Genomic DNA, 13,828 nt, shown 5'->3' on the forward strand with positions numbered 1-13,828 from the left:
TCAACATTTCCACAACAATAAAAATAAAATACAAAATAAAATAAAATGAAAAAATAAATAAAACAAGCAGCACCACTGTTTCAACATTGATATTAATTAGAAATTCTGAGCACCATATCAACATATCAAAACTATTTGTGAAAGATCATGTGACACTTAAGACTATTGTGTTTGCTGCTAAAAAATATGATATTTATAGATATAATATCATGCACTTAATCTACATTTAATTTGTTCTGCCATTGTGATAAACTGTTTATACATATCAGCATGTCTGCTGGAACAGTAGGCACATTTAAGTATGCAAACACACAACAGAAAGTGATTATACCTTAAATACTATCATTTTCCTCTGTTATGCACTGAAGCTAAAGAGCATTTGCAAAATACCAAATTTAAGTCAACCTAGGCTACAGATTGACAAAAAAGGCATAAATAAAAAAGGCAAGATAAATATATATATATGGGTACAAGTCAATGCTTGAATAGTTAATCATGTTGCACCGAAAATACATTTAAATATAATATTAATAAAAAAAACTAAAACTACTAAAATCTGCTGATGTTTTTAAAGCTAAAAACGTTTAAGAAGAAATCTGTACACTAATAAAAAATAATTTGATTACTGACATAACATCAGTTGGTAACACTTTATAATAACGTCCAGTTATAAGTCATTTATAAGTGATTAGTTAATGATTAACTAATCGTTTACAAAACATTCATAAGCAATTAATAAGTGATATGCTAACAATTTGTGTATGTTTTGTTAATTCATTTAAAAGTAATTTACAAGTAATTAGCTAATGATGAACTAATCATTTACAAAACATGACTATGCATTCATAGATGATTAATAATTGATATGTTAATATTTTTATCTATGTTTTGTAGAATAAGTTTTGAATCATTTACAAGTGATTAGATGATGATGAACTAATCATTTACAAAACATAACTATACATTCACAAATGATTAAGTATATGCTAACAATTTATAAATCTGTCATAAGTTATCTTTAAATATAGCATCATGAAATAATCAAACAGATCCTTAATGGTTAATAGTTACTAGTTAATATATTATTAATCACTTATAGATCATTGAAATGTCAACATTGTACTATTATCTCAATAAACATTATAAATCATTTACAAAGCTTTCTGCATCCCCTAATCTAAAGTGTAAACTACTCATCAGTTGTAAATGTTTTACAAACTTTATGGTTTCCAGTCGTGTGTGCGTAAATATATATATATATATATTCACAAACAACCTGTAACCTGGAAGGTTTGTAAAACATTTACAACTGATGAGTAGTTTACACTTTAGATTAGGGGATGCAGAAAGCTTTGTAAATGATTTATAATGTTTATTGAGATAATAGTACAATGTTGACATTTCAATGATTTATAAGTGATTAATAATATATTAACTAGTAACTATTAACCATTAAGGATCTGTCTGATTATTTCATGATGTTATATTTAAAGATAACTTATGACAGATTTATAAATCGTTAGCATATATTACTTAATCATTTTTGAATGTATAGTTATGTTTTGTAAATGATTAGTTCATCATTAGCTAATTACTTGTAAATGACTTTTAAATAAATTAACAAAACATACACAAATTGTTAGCAAATCACTTATTAATCGCTTATGAATGTTTTGTAAATGATTAGTTAATCATTAACTAATCACTTATAAATGACTTATAACTGGACGTTATTATAAAGTGTTACCCATCAGTTTTTAGTTAATTAACTACTATGTGCCTATTATCGCTGTTTTACACACTAGACAAGCATGTCTTGTCAACAAGTCATGCACGATCTTTGTGACAAGTAAGGATTAACACTTGCACTTCTCAGATCACGGCAAAAGAAACAGCTGTCCGCTCTCTGAGAAATGACTTCTGTGGCACATCATCATTTGGAGTAGGTGAAACTGCAACATTTATCACAAAGATCAGTGTGACATTAGGCTTGACTGATACTGCCTGTGAGCAGCCACAGACACTGCTGTCATCGACCATCCCGCCCTCATGGCTGCTTCTTCTTCCTCACTCTAGTTTGTTTAAAAAAAAAACATACTGATATTTCTAGTCGAGTTGGAGGTAAAATTGCCATTCGTACACTGCATAACAATAAATACCAACATATAAGTTGGGCTTATTGAGCATCCCAAATTAGAACTTGAATAAATGGTGGAATCAGAGTTGTTGTCATTGTTTGTGTGTTTTGAAGACTGATATAGTGTGCTGTTAGCAAGCCATCAAGGCAACTGGCGGATCTAAATCGGGACTTTAATGTGAGGCTGCTTAGCACTGGCTCTCACAGGAGAAGGGTGGCATCCCACAAATGCCAGGTTCAGTCAGATGTGAAAATCATTAATTACAGCTGTGAAAAGCACAACCATCCCTACAGGACTAAGCAAGTGTATAAAAGACAGACAAAACAACAAAACACAGTTTGCTATAGCTTTGCATCCAAATGTAACAGAAGATAGAGATGAAAATGAAGCACAAACTAAAATTCATCATCATTTCCTCAGCCGCATGCTGTTTCAAACCATGATTTATGTCGGACAGAAGAGGAGAAACCGAAAAATGCTACAAAAGTAACTTCAGTCGTATTAATTCATATGATTTAATTTTCCCCTGCAGCACTAAACAGCTGTGAATGGATGGAGTCAGTCAGTCAAACTTGAGAACTTGATGTTCTGATTCATGAATGAATCATTCAGAGCAATCTGTGATCCATATCAAATGATTAATTGAAAAATTAAACTCTTGCTCACAAATCAGACACCACTACTTTACTCCTGAACTCTAATGAGAAATTACTTTTACTATAGTATTTTTGATGCTTGAAAGTTACTTTAAGTGACTTTCCTGGTAGGTGAAATTAAAATGAATGAATAAATAAACAGTCCTTGCAATTTATCGACACCATTCTGCTACAGTATGTCACATTTGGAGACAGGATTTAATCTAAAGTTAAGTCAAAGGGCCTGAAAGACCACTTGGTGTTCGGTACTGGCCCGGATGGTAGATAGAGGGGGCAGATATAGGGAGGTGAAAGTGGTCGGGGGATGGGTGAGGAATGGACAATGGGAACATTTCTCACGATTAAAACCCTGTTGTGAAAACCTCACATTAATAAGATATGTACATTATGGACTCAAAGCATCCTCTCTGCTTGAGATGAAAAATTAAAGAGAAGAGGAGAGCCAGGAAAGCAGTGCCTCCTGAAATAAAACACAGAGCCAGCAAGGAACATTAGAGCTATCAATAAATCAAAGTATAAAAGACAACTTTCAGAGGAAAAGAGGGACGTGTATGTAGTCCATACTGGCTCTCATTCACTCTCTGTAGAAAAATAAGTTCTGAACTTTGCATACAGTGCTTACCACACATACTACATCCTGAGTTTATTAGCCCAAGTCAGTACTTGAGTCAGTTTTGAAGATTCATGACAAACAAAACAAAATACAACAAGACAAAACGAGAAAAACAAAACAAGAGATGACAATCTAAAAAAGACAAAAACAAATTAGACAAGACAAGACAAAACAAATCAATGCAAGACTAGACAAACAAAACAAGGCAAGACAAAAAAAAACTAAATAAAACAAAACAGCCAAGACAAGACAAAACAAAATACAAGACAAGACAAAACAAAATACAAGACAAGACAAAACAAGTCAAACAAGACAAACAAAAAACAAAACAAAACCATCATGTGTGCCAAGTACTTAGAAATGTGATCTTTATAGTTATTTGGCTTCTTTTGTTTCAGAAATTTAACTTTAATAAAGTCTAATGGATTGTAAAATGTAAAACTATTTTCCTTTTATTTATTTATTTTTATTTAATTTATTTCACGATTTAATACAAATATTTTAAAACCTCATTTAAATAATCTCATTCTCATTTAAGTCAATGCATGCACTTTTACATTTTTGTTGTTTAAACTAACAGATATGACAAAGAGTCATTAACCCATTTGTGAGGGTGTCGATGGGTCTCTCTTTCCTGTACCTTCCTACTCATGTCTTTTCTAAATAAATACCTCCATTTCATTTGGCCTCATGACTGGAGTTGTCATCGCATTGAGAAGTCAAGAGGTCCGTGCGGAGTAATTTGGCATATTGCTCATGCCATGTGAGATGCACCACATGGACTTATTGACTGCTGGGGCATTTGCATGCAGTATAAGTTTACTGCCTAGAGCAAAAGTGATCCATTCTGAGCAATATCAAGCTTTCACACGCTGCTTGAAATGTTGAGATTCGATATCAGCAGCAGATCAAAGACGCAGCACAATTAGCTCTGACAGCCTTTATGTGTTTTCGAGAGAGACCTCACATTTTTTTTTTCTTTCTCAGCACAAGTGATTCCACATGCACCATAATGCATGATGGCACACCCTGTTGGAAACTAGTGTGGGATTTTAGATTTTCTATTTGCGGCAAAAAAAAAAAAAAAAAGAAGAGGAAAGCATGTATAAACTTATTGGATCATTGCAAGGCTTAGAATACAAAAACAAAGCGGACAGGCTTAAACACTGCAATCTGAACTCTGTGTCACAGAGATGGAAACACACGGGGCTGTGTACTGATGCAGGAGAATGAAAGCACTCTGGTAATAGTCCCGTCATCACTATCAGATGATTATCTCTGTGCCTAGCCCTGAGAGGGCATGTATGATGGCCCCCTTTCATTGTTTACGGGGGCTCTCTAAACTCAGCTAGCCAGGGGGGAAATGCATTGCTGCTTCAGTAAGCTTTGAAAATGCCTCTTCTTCTTCAGTACAGCCTGGTTCCCCTGCTGTCTGCAGACGGTCCCCCTCCTGACGCAGGATATACACACTATGGGGTGCTGGATGGCTCCATTTGATGGGTTTGTGGGAGGTGGGGTGCTGAGAGGCAACATGAAGCTTTGACCAACTGTCCAATGGACATGTTTTACATTCCCTGACATTCATTAGCCAGAACTTGTTCTCCACTCTCGACTGCTCCTGATATGACTTGACGGCCATGGCTTTGATCAGGCCAGCATGTTACTTGGACACAAACGGACACGGGTGTTACTTCACAAACATTCTTCGGCAGAGCCACCCAGCATCACCTGCCACCAGCGAGTCCTTCTCTGTGGATAATTACCAGTGCTGCACATGATTTTTTTTTTCTCATTCTCATGTAATTTCCCGTCTTTTTGGGTCACCATCTTGGATAAATGCTCAGAGAGAAGGAAAAAAAAAAACGGATACAAATGTTCTTTTTCTCCTCTGAGGAGAAAGCAATATTGTCATCAGTTTCTAAATTACATAGTGCCTCTCAGTGGAATAACATCCTAAACATGCAATCAAATCTCATACCATTTTGAACCATAGTAATTATTTCACTATGTGGAGGAAGCCACTCTAGCCCATCCCAACCCTCAAGGGTACAGCTATTTACAGCTGGTACAGAAACAAAAATAGTCTTATAATATATTGCACACACGTAGGCCTACAAAAAATGAGTAACTACATGATTTATCTAAATGGATAACAAGTTACGCTATTTGCACAAACGCTAGATTAATACGGTCATGCGCTTGCAATTATACCGCAAAATGACTGTGAAGGTGTCTCTGTGCGTTAAAGATGCTAACCTGAGTTCCTATTGGGCCAACAGCCTTTGCAAAATACCCATAATTATAAAACACACTGACAGAGGAGAGAACATCATCAAACAAATGTCACGGATGGATGCCTTACAGACAGTTCAGTGTACTGGGTTACTAGGCACGCTGATTCACGCAGAACAGAGAGACTGTTTCTTCTGTTCTAAGTATAGAACATTGCAGTGCATTAGACAGGCCATGCATGTCAAATGCTGAAAGCAGACATTTTTATCACTATACTTCAGTTTCAGAATATATAACCACAATTTTACGGCTGATTGCCTAAGGAGGAACTGAACATAGAAAACACATCAATATGTGATTAAAAATCAATTAGGTTGTCAATTACAAGTATATTTACACATTTAGCATATTATTAGAATGACTACAGACTATGAAGAAAATCATGCCAACATCACATCTGCATACAAAATTAAATGTTAGAGGTCTCTGTGAACAATGAAATAACCAACAACAGCAGTATGGTTGTCAGACCTGTCTGTAATGTTTGGGTAACATTTAGATGTTTTCTCCTAGAAAACTTCTTCAGTTTGGAGCGAATTATGATATTTTGTATGACAAGATCTGTAATCTTTGAAATTGCAGTTCAGTCGGCTGTGCATAGTGGTAGAAAGTCTTGCAGAGATTATCACTGGCATAACCTTGGCAGAGGCAAGGTATATTTTAATAAAGCTTGTCTGCTGGAGTGTCTGGGAGAGGCTGACACAGTGCTGATAGGAATACTGACTCATACTTTTAACCTCACTCACACCAAAAACTCTGTCCATCTTTTGGTCGCACAAGCTCTAGAGCATCATCCATTTAAATGTGTCCCTACAATTATTTAAACCACACATTTGTCTGTCCACATTGTAAAAGCATAACAAAATCAATATTAATTTAAATAACACTAGTAAAGAACAATTAAAAATATAACAATATTAAGTATTCATTCCCCAGGGCATGTTTAGTTTTACAGTTTTTTGTTTTTTTTTTTCAACTGAAATTTTCAATTTCGTAAAACACTTTTTGCAAAACACAAAACACAATTCTCTATGTAACACACAAAAATCTAACAGGAATTAATATTATGGTAAATGTGTTTGCAAATGTTTGCTTTTGAGATGTGTTTGTGATATTTTGAATGCAGTGCTTCATTTTGCAAGAGATGTGAGGCATTTTGCATTTTGTGCCTGTAATTCTTGTGTGTAAAGTTTTGAAAAAAAGAGGCAAAGTTTTGAAAATGTTTGTAAGCAGCTGAAAAAAATACTGTAACATTGTACAAACTGTATTTTTTTATCCATTTACTCTAAACCCCCTCTCACAAAACATTCTGCATTTTTTAATTTTTTAAAAATGTATTTTATATGATTCAAACAAGTACATTTCAAACCTTTTGTGTTCTTGAAAATGTTGTTAGAAACTACATAATCAACTCTTCGGTTATTTTCTTTTTTTTCTTTTAGTATGCTTACGCAATCTAAGAATCTTTGTTTGTTTTTTTACAGTGCACTATATAAATAGTACTTGGAAAGCTATTATTCATGTGGGTAGGATATATAAAAAAAGAGAGAAATGGGGGTATTGACTAACCAATTACTTGTTCTTTTTTCCTCTCTGAGGGAAACCAAACGTCACTAGTTTTGTATTATATGTTGCCATTTCCCTGTTTCAGCTGATATCAGTAGAGAATACGTGCTGCATTCCTCTCTTAAAACTTGTTTTCCACAGTCCACATGAGATTGGTGTGTCTGAATGAAGATGTGGCTATGCAACCCTGTGCTTACACCTAGTGCTGGGAAATTACTACATAAATCCACTTTCTCTCTTTCTCCCTCATCAGAACAGTGATGGAACTCCAACCTGCAAAGGAAGGCGCTACTGATTACATTAAAGATCATGTAATGACTCTGGTATAGATTCAGGTTGCTGCTGGCACCAGTTCCCCTAAGTGTCTTAGCAAAAACAACGTCATTACCTGTGTAATTGAGGCCAATTCTCTTCATCTTTGAGCTCTTAGGGAGCTTTTATGCTGATTAGAGCAGAGGTGGCCGAGGGCAGAGAGGAAGGCTATCTCCAGATTGTACATAGATGACGGCAGGAGTTTGGAACAGTAAACAGAGGATGCTGTACTGCCTCGGCTTTATGTGAACAGAGGAGGCATTTGCTCCAAGGCCTGTTAGCAGAGTGATTACCAGACTCACACTGGGAATAATCTTTTGTGGAGTAAAGATGAGAGATGCAGTAATCTATTCATCATTTGTCAGTTTTCATCCACCTCGCTTTGGTGTTTGCTGACTGTAAACAGCACTGTCATCTTCAAGAAATCATCCCCAAAATATTTAAGCCTTGAAAGATCGCATTTGTGCATTCAACCTATAATTGGGAAAACCATTCACTAAGCTAAAGTGTAGCTAGGGAGCCTCAATAGTAAACACCTGTGGGTTCAGACAAATTGTAGTTTTACATCAAGTGCAACTGAAAGACTATGTGAATGGACTGATTCCCTGAAACTAATAAATAACATTAGCAAGTTCTCCTGTATATGGAATTTAGAGACAATTCACCCAGCTATGCCATCATTTACTCAAATTATTGCACTGACATAAAACAAAGGAAAGTAAAAGACAAAAAAAAACTAAAGACAACAAATTCTAAATATGTTCTTCTATGTTCTGCAAACAAAATAAATTCATACACGTTTGCAAATACATGAGGGTGAGCAATTTATGTATTCTTGGAAAATGTATTCTAAATGTATGATCAATGTTTCCTGTCTAGACGTTTGTCTGTGTGGTTGTGTGTATGTGTGTTGGGGTAAGTAACTCAAAAAGAGAAGAACCAGAATGGATTTGAGAGCTATAAATAAGCATATATGTCAATGACTGCTGTTTTGGAAAACATTTATAAAGAAACTAGAAGTTCTCCTCTCTGTGTGAGTGTGTGTATGTGTATGTTTTAATGGTTGAAGCTCAATTCACCAAGCAGTTAGGGGATCAGTTCCAGATGTTGGATCCCAGAAGGGTGAAATGGTAATGTGGGCCTGGAGCGAGCGTACTCTGTACTGTTAAAAACAGAAGGAAGATTTGATTTGTCATCATACCAGGGTTTGTCTGTTCAGTAAACCTATTTGTGTCTCAAATCAATTAGGAAAAACAAAACAAGGGGCAAGCCTCTCGCAGTGTGGCAGACCATTTTCTCTAAGCTGTTTTCCCTGAAATCGGGGGCCAACAGAGGTAACCTTGGTTAGCATAGAAATTCAGACTGAAATGCCACCTTGTCTGTCCTTGGGGCTGGTGATATGTTGATTTGGACTGGCAGTAAGCTCTCCCACAACCTATGCAGGTCATCTAAACAGTTAAGGCTACTAAAAATCTTAGATTACATACTTCCTTTGCACGTTTCTCTATTTTCTTTTCTATATTTTGCTCAAACTTTCCACATATGCACTCAAAGCCTATGCAGTGCCATTGCCTGGGACTGGGCTTCCATCCATGAACGGCTCATAACTCCTCCAGCATAAACAGGGCGTACTGGAAAAAGGGTTGAAACCACATGCAATGAAGTTGCTAGAGGAAAAGAACGGCCATGTGGCCCTCAGTGTCCCATGTGCACTAAATTAATGTGGCACTATAAATAGTCACGTGGACGACTGTAGGAAGATGTGATATAAGAAATGTAAGGAGGGTGGAACTTTAGCTTTTCAGATCGAAGGCACATCTGCACAAAAACATTCTCCCCAGCTTAGAAACACCTTGTGTTGGAAGGAAAAAAAAAGTGAGAAATATGTTACTATGAACAGATTCGTATTATATAGAAAAACTGTTGTTTCAGAATTGAGTGTAACCTTGTAACCTCACATACAGGCAAATGTCTGACATTTGGTTGTAGCTCAGTCTTTTTCTTATCACTCATTGCTGTCAAACCGTTCACGTGGTTTATATTCTTTCTTTGAAAATCTCATTTTCGGCATCTCAAAGGGACTACTACTGACGGTAATCACATCAAGACATAAGCTGCATCGCACAAGAGGCTGGCAATGACACTGAAGGACACACAAAGACAATCCTAGTGCTTTGTTTTCAATCAGAAGCAGAAACTCAATCGGCCAATTTCAACCAAAAAACTAATTTCATGAACTGTTGCTGGTTGTTGTGAATGCTGCAAGAAATAGGGCTTTTCTTTACGTTGGAGTTGATTACATTAGCAGATGAATTCTACTGTAACAATGTTGTGTTTTGTAACCTCTCAGCTTCCTCGCCGTAATTAAAATACATAAATCAGGAAAACAGTGAGAGAGAAAAGCTATTAAGGTGTACAAAACCTAGAAGTGTATAAATTTGCTTCAAAGCAAAAACAGATTAAAACTGCTCTTGTAATAAGAATACACAATATCATTGCATGAACTAGGGAAAGCAAGAGAGAAAGAAAGGGAAAGACAGTATGACACCCGTCAATTATGAAGCCCTTGGTCGAGAGAGGATATTTAAAATTCTAACCCATTCCTGAAAGCTGTGTGAGAGAGAGAGAGAGAGAGAGAGAGAGAGAGAGAGAGAATACCAACAGTGGTGAATTAGTGGAGCCAGCACATACATACATTCATCAGGCTCCTTTCTCTGTTGATTTCATACAAATGCAAAATGTTCCCTGATAAATATTCTGGAGGTCTGGGTGGCCTGACAGAAACATTGGCCACACTTTAAAATCCGAATGGTGCCACTTTGAATTGAGATGTCACTAAGAACCGTAAGAGCCCCACAGGACCAGCTGAGGCCTACAGTCCCAAGACTCAGATCATCAAGCCATTTGATACAGGATCAAATCAATCTGAACCAAAATACAAAATAATAATTCTGAATTCATTTGCTCATCTCCCATGTTAGCATCTTTCAGGATACGCTTGGGTTTTTAGTTTAGTTGGGAGAACACAATGAATGTAAGTAACTCATTAAACTTCTGAAAGAGCTTCAGCAGGGGTCTGATTGGATTTCTCCAGACTTCTATTCAGAATACCCAACAAGAAGCTCTCTAATAATGGAAAATAACTACCATGTGCCTCAAACTTTCAATGACTATGATGTCACTTTTCTGTCTCTGTTGCATGACTTATTTAGAGGAATCAAATTGGATGTTACAAAGTGCTACATGGCGTGTCACGTAATTGACCCCTCAGAACAATTGTCTTCAACAACAACAAGAAGAGGGAATAGCAAGTTCTTCCATCCACTAATGACCAAGCCAGCGTCCAGTACCTGATCATCTATCTTGATCTTCTTGGTGCCACCAGAGGTCAGAGGATACGATAAGGAAGGATCTCAGAGCACAACAGAGCTGATGGTTAGCAAAAAAGTCAGCTGGGAAGGCTGACACATGCTTAGAGAGAAACTGACTGACGGAGTTTCCCAAAGGAGCCAGTGCCAGGGGAGTGCTTGAGATAGTCATTCCCCAGTCTCACCCCTGACGGGAGGCATGGATTAGTGCTGAAGCCCCCTGGGTGGCCCTGGTGCCACACCACATCCTGTTCTGCCCAATTATCTCCTGTCTCCAGTCTGTCTCCACTCCTGCTCCATTGATCCCCAGCAACCCTGTCGGTGAGCCACTCAAGACTTAAAGCAGAGCTCTAGGGTGCCAAAAACTTGCGCTCTCATAGCTAGTGTGCAACTTCTTGCACTTCTTGCACATTCCAAATAATTAGCCTTTACTTTTCGGAGTAATTAACATTTATAATGTTATGGAATGTTGAACAAATAATGTCAGCTGGTCATGTGTAACGCCGAATATGCATAGGGAGACAATTGCTCATAGACTGATAATGCGCCATTTAAGGGCTCAAATTAATTCTGGCGTCTGTCCCAAATTATACTTTCATGTAATTTACAGAACGGATAGATGGTAATAGAACAAAATACTTAAAAAAATGTCATTATTGACAAGTGAAATTTTTATTTTTTTTTCTTAAAGATTAATCATTGTTTACTTGTTATATAGAACTTATATATAGGCTCAAACAGTAGATATATTTAAGTAGCTCTCACATGGTCACAGATAGTACCCTCATCCAGCTCCTGCTTTTCTCTCCCTCTCCTTCATCAACATGCCGTCAGTATGATCCCTGATGAAAATTGCATGATTTGTAACGAAACATTTGAATACAGCTGAGCTTTAAACGGTTTCTTAAAATTAGATGAATAAAGCAATGTGAGCTGAATAATTTTGACCCCTCTCTAGACTGCATGAAACCTTCATTTTCATAAATGAATAATACACTGCATGTGCCCTACGTCTTAAGTAGTAGCTCATTTATGTATAAATCGTTATTCTCTTCACTCAACCCACATGGCTCATTAGAAATGACAGAATAATATAAAGAGCCTTTACGTTTAATGCACATTTTAATCATGATTGACTGGTAATGAATAATGTAAACACTGGACTCATCTTTCAGTGACATTAATGTCACGGACACAATTCAAAGGTTTCTTTGTATACTTAATGTAAAAGTGACAGCTAAGACTTTTACACTGTTACAAAATAAAAATGTAAAATAAATTATGTTCTTATGAACATTATATTCATCCAAAAATTACACAAGTTTATTAATCAACACAACTGCTTTCAACACTGATAATAATAATAATAATAGTTTTACAAGCACAGAATCAAAATATTTTTAATATTAAAATAGAACATTGAAATAATAATGCACAATATCACTGTCTTACTGTATTTTATTATTTATACTTTGTTATACTTTTTTTTTTTGTTCAAATAAATGCAGCCTTGGTGAGCATAAATAATTTCTTTCAAAAAATAAATAAATAAATAAACATCACTTGAGCAGTAGTGTAAATTACTTTGAATACATTCAAACATATTGGAGCTGTGAGGGTCATTAGCTGTTTACAGTGTGACATCACAGATTCTGAGCTTAACACTGAACTGAATCTATATTGGCTTAAACCAGTCTTACAACTGCTGATACCCTGCTAGCTTGTATTTGCAACCTTCCCTATTCTTGAAACGGGTTGCTGTGATCAGAGAGTTGACCCTGGGTCTGTACTCTGTGACCAAGGTCTTCCATTGGGTCTGGCAGGATAAAGCTGTTTTTTTTCCCTCTCTCCAAATCCTTTGGGCAAATGTCACCAGGCCTTGATCTGGAAAATCTAGGGATGAGCTTTGAGGACAAAATAGAAACAGCTAACCGCTAATACAGAATGTAGGACTGATAGCATGTCACGGCCCTAATGTCAGAATAGTGTGCTCTCAGTTAAGCCAAGCAGCAGCAGCTTTAAATGTTTAATGAAGTTTACCTTAGCATTCACATTTTCAAAGAGCTATTCTCAGGCTTAAATCTATAACCAAGGTTATTGTCCTCAGTCCTGTTACAAATAAGGCTCAATAAGGCACTATGGTAATGTTTTTTTTTTTATTATTATTAAAAACCAAATTAAAACCCCTAAAACCAAATTAACTTTTTGTGTGGAGGCCTACATTGTATTGTTATTTTCTATATAGTTTCTGTTGCAGAAAAAAATAGAAAATGTTAGTATATTTATCCAAAATAAAAAAAAAAACTCTTACATTACAATAAAATAAATGAAAAGTAATACTGCTTTGCAGGAGCAACATAACAATTTGTTGGTCTCACTGCTTCTCATGTCTATTGACAACACAGTAGATGTGAAAGTGTGAAAGTGAAGTTTCCTCACCTCCCAAGAACACCAGCACACGGTCTGTCAACCATTGTCTACTAATTTTAGTGATTTTAGTCTTAAAACTAAACCAGTAAAACTCAAACCCTGGAAATAATTTCTGCATTGAAAAACATAAAAGGACCATGGGAGCAATTTGAAATTGAAGTAGCAATTCCACCAAGAACACTGTGATTGTGAGGAATAACTTTTGCTTTCAATGCAAATTGCTGTCAGATGCAAATGAGGTTAATTTTAAGGAGCTTTAAGACTATCTGGCTCGTATCAGAGGAGAACTTTCTCAAAGCTAATGCAGCTACATTTGGTATAGACACATGAGCGGTGGGAGGAATAGTCTAACTATTGACCACAGAGGGAGGAGGTGGAATATGAGGCAATGTTTTTCAGTCTTACTCTGCACACTCATCTGAGTATAGCCCTCGCTCTGTTATCTAAACTCTT

This window comes from Barbus barbus, assembly GCF_936440315.1.
Source record: "Barbus barbus genome assembly, chromosome: 2".
NCBI lineage: Eukaryota > Metazoa > Chordata > Actinopteri > Cypriniformes > Cyprinidae > Barbus > Barbus barbus.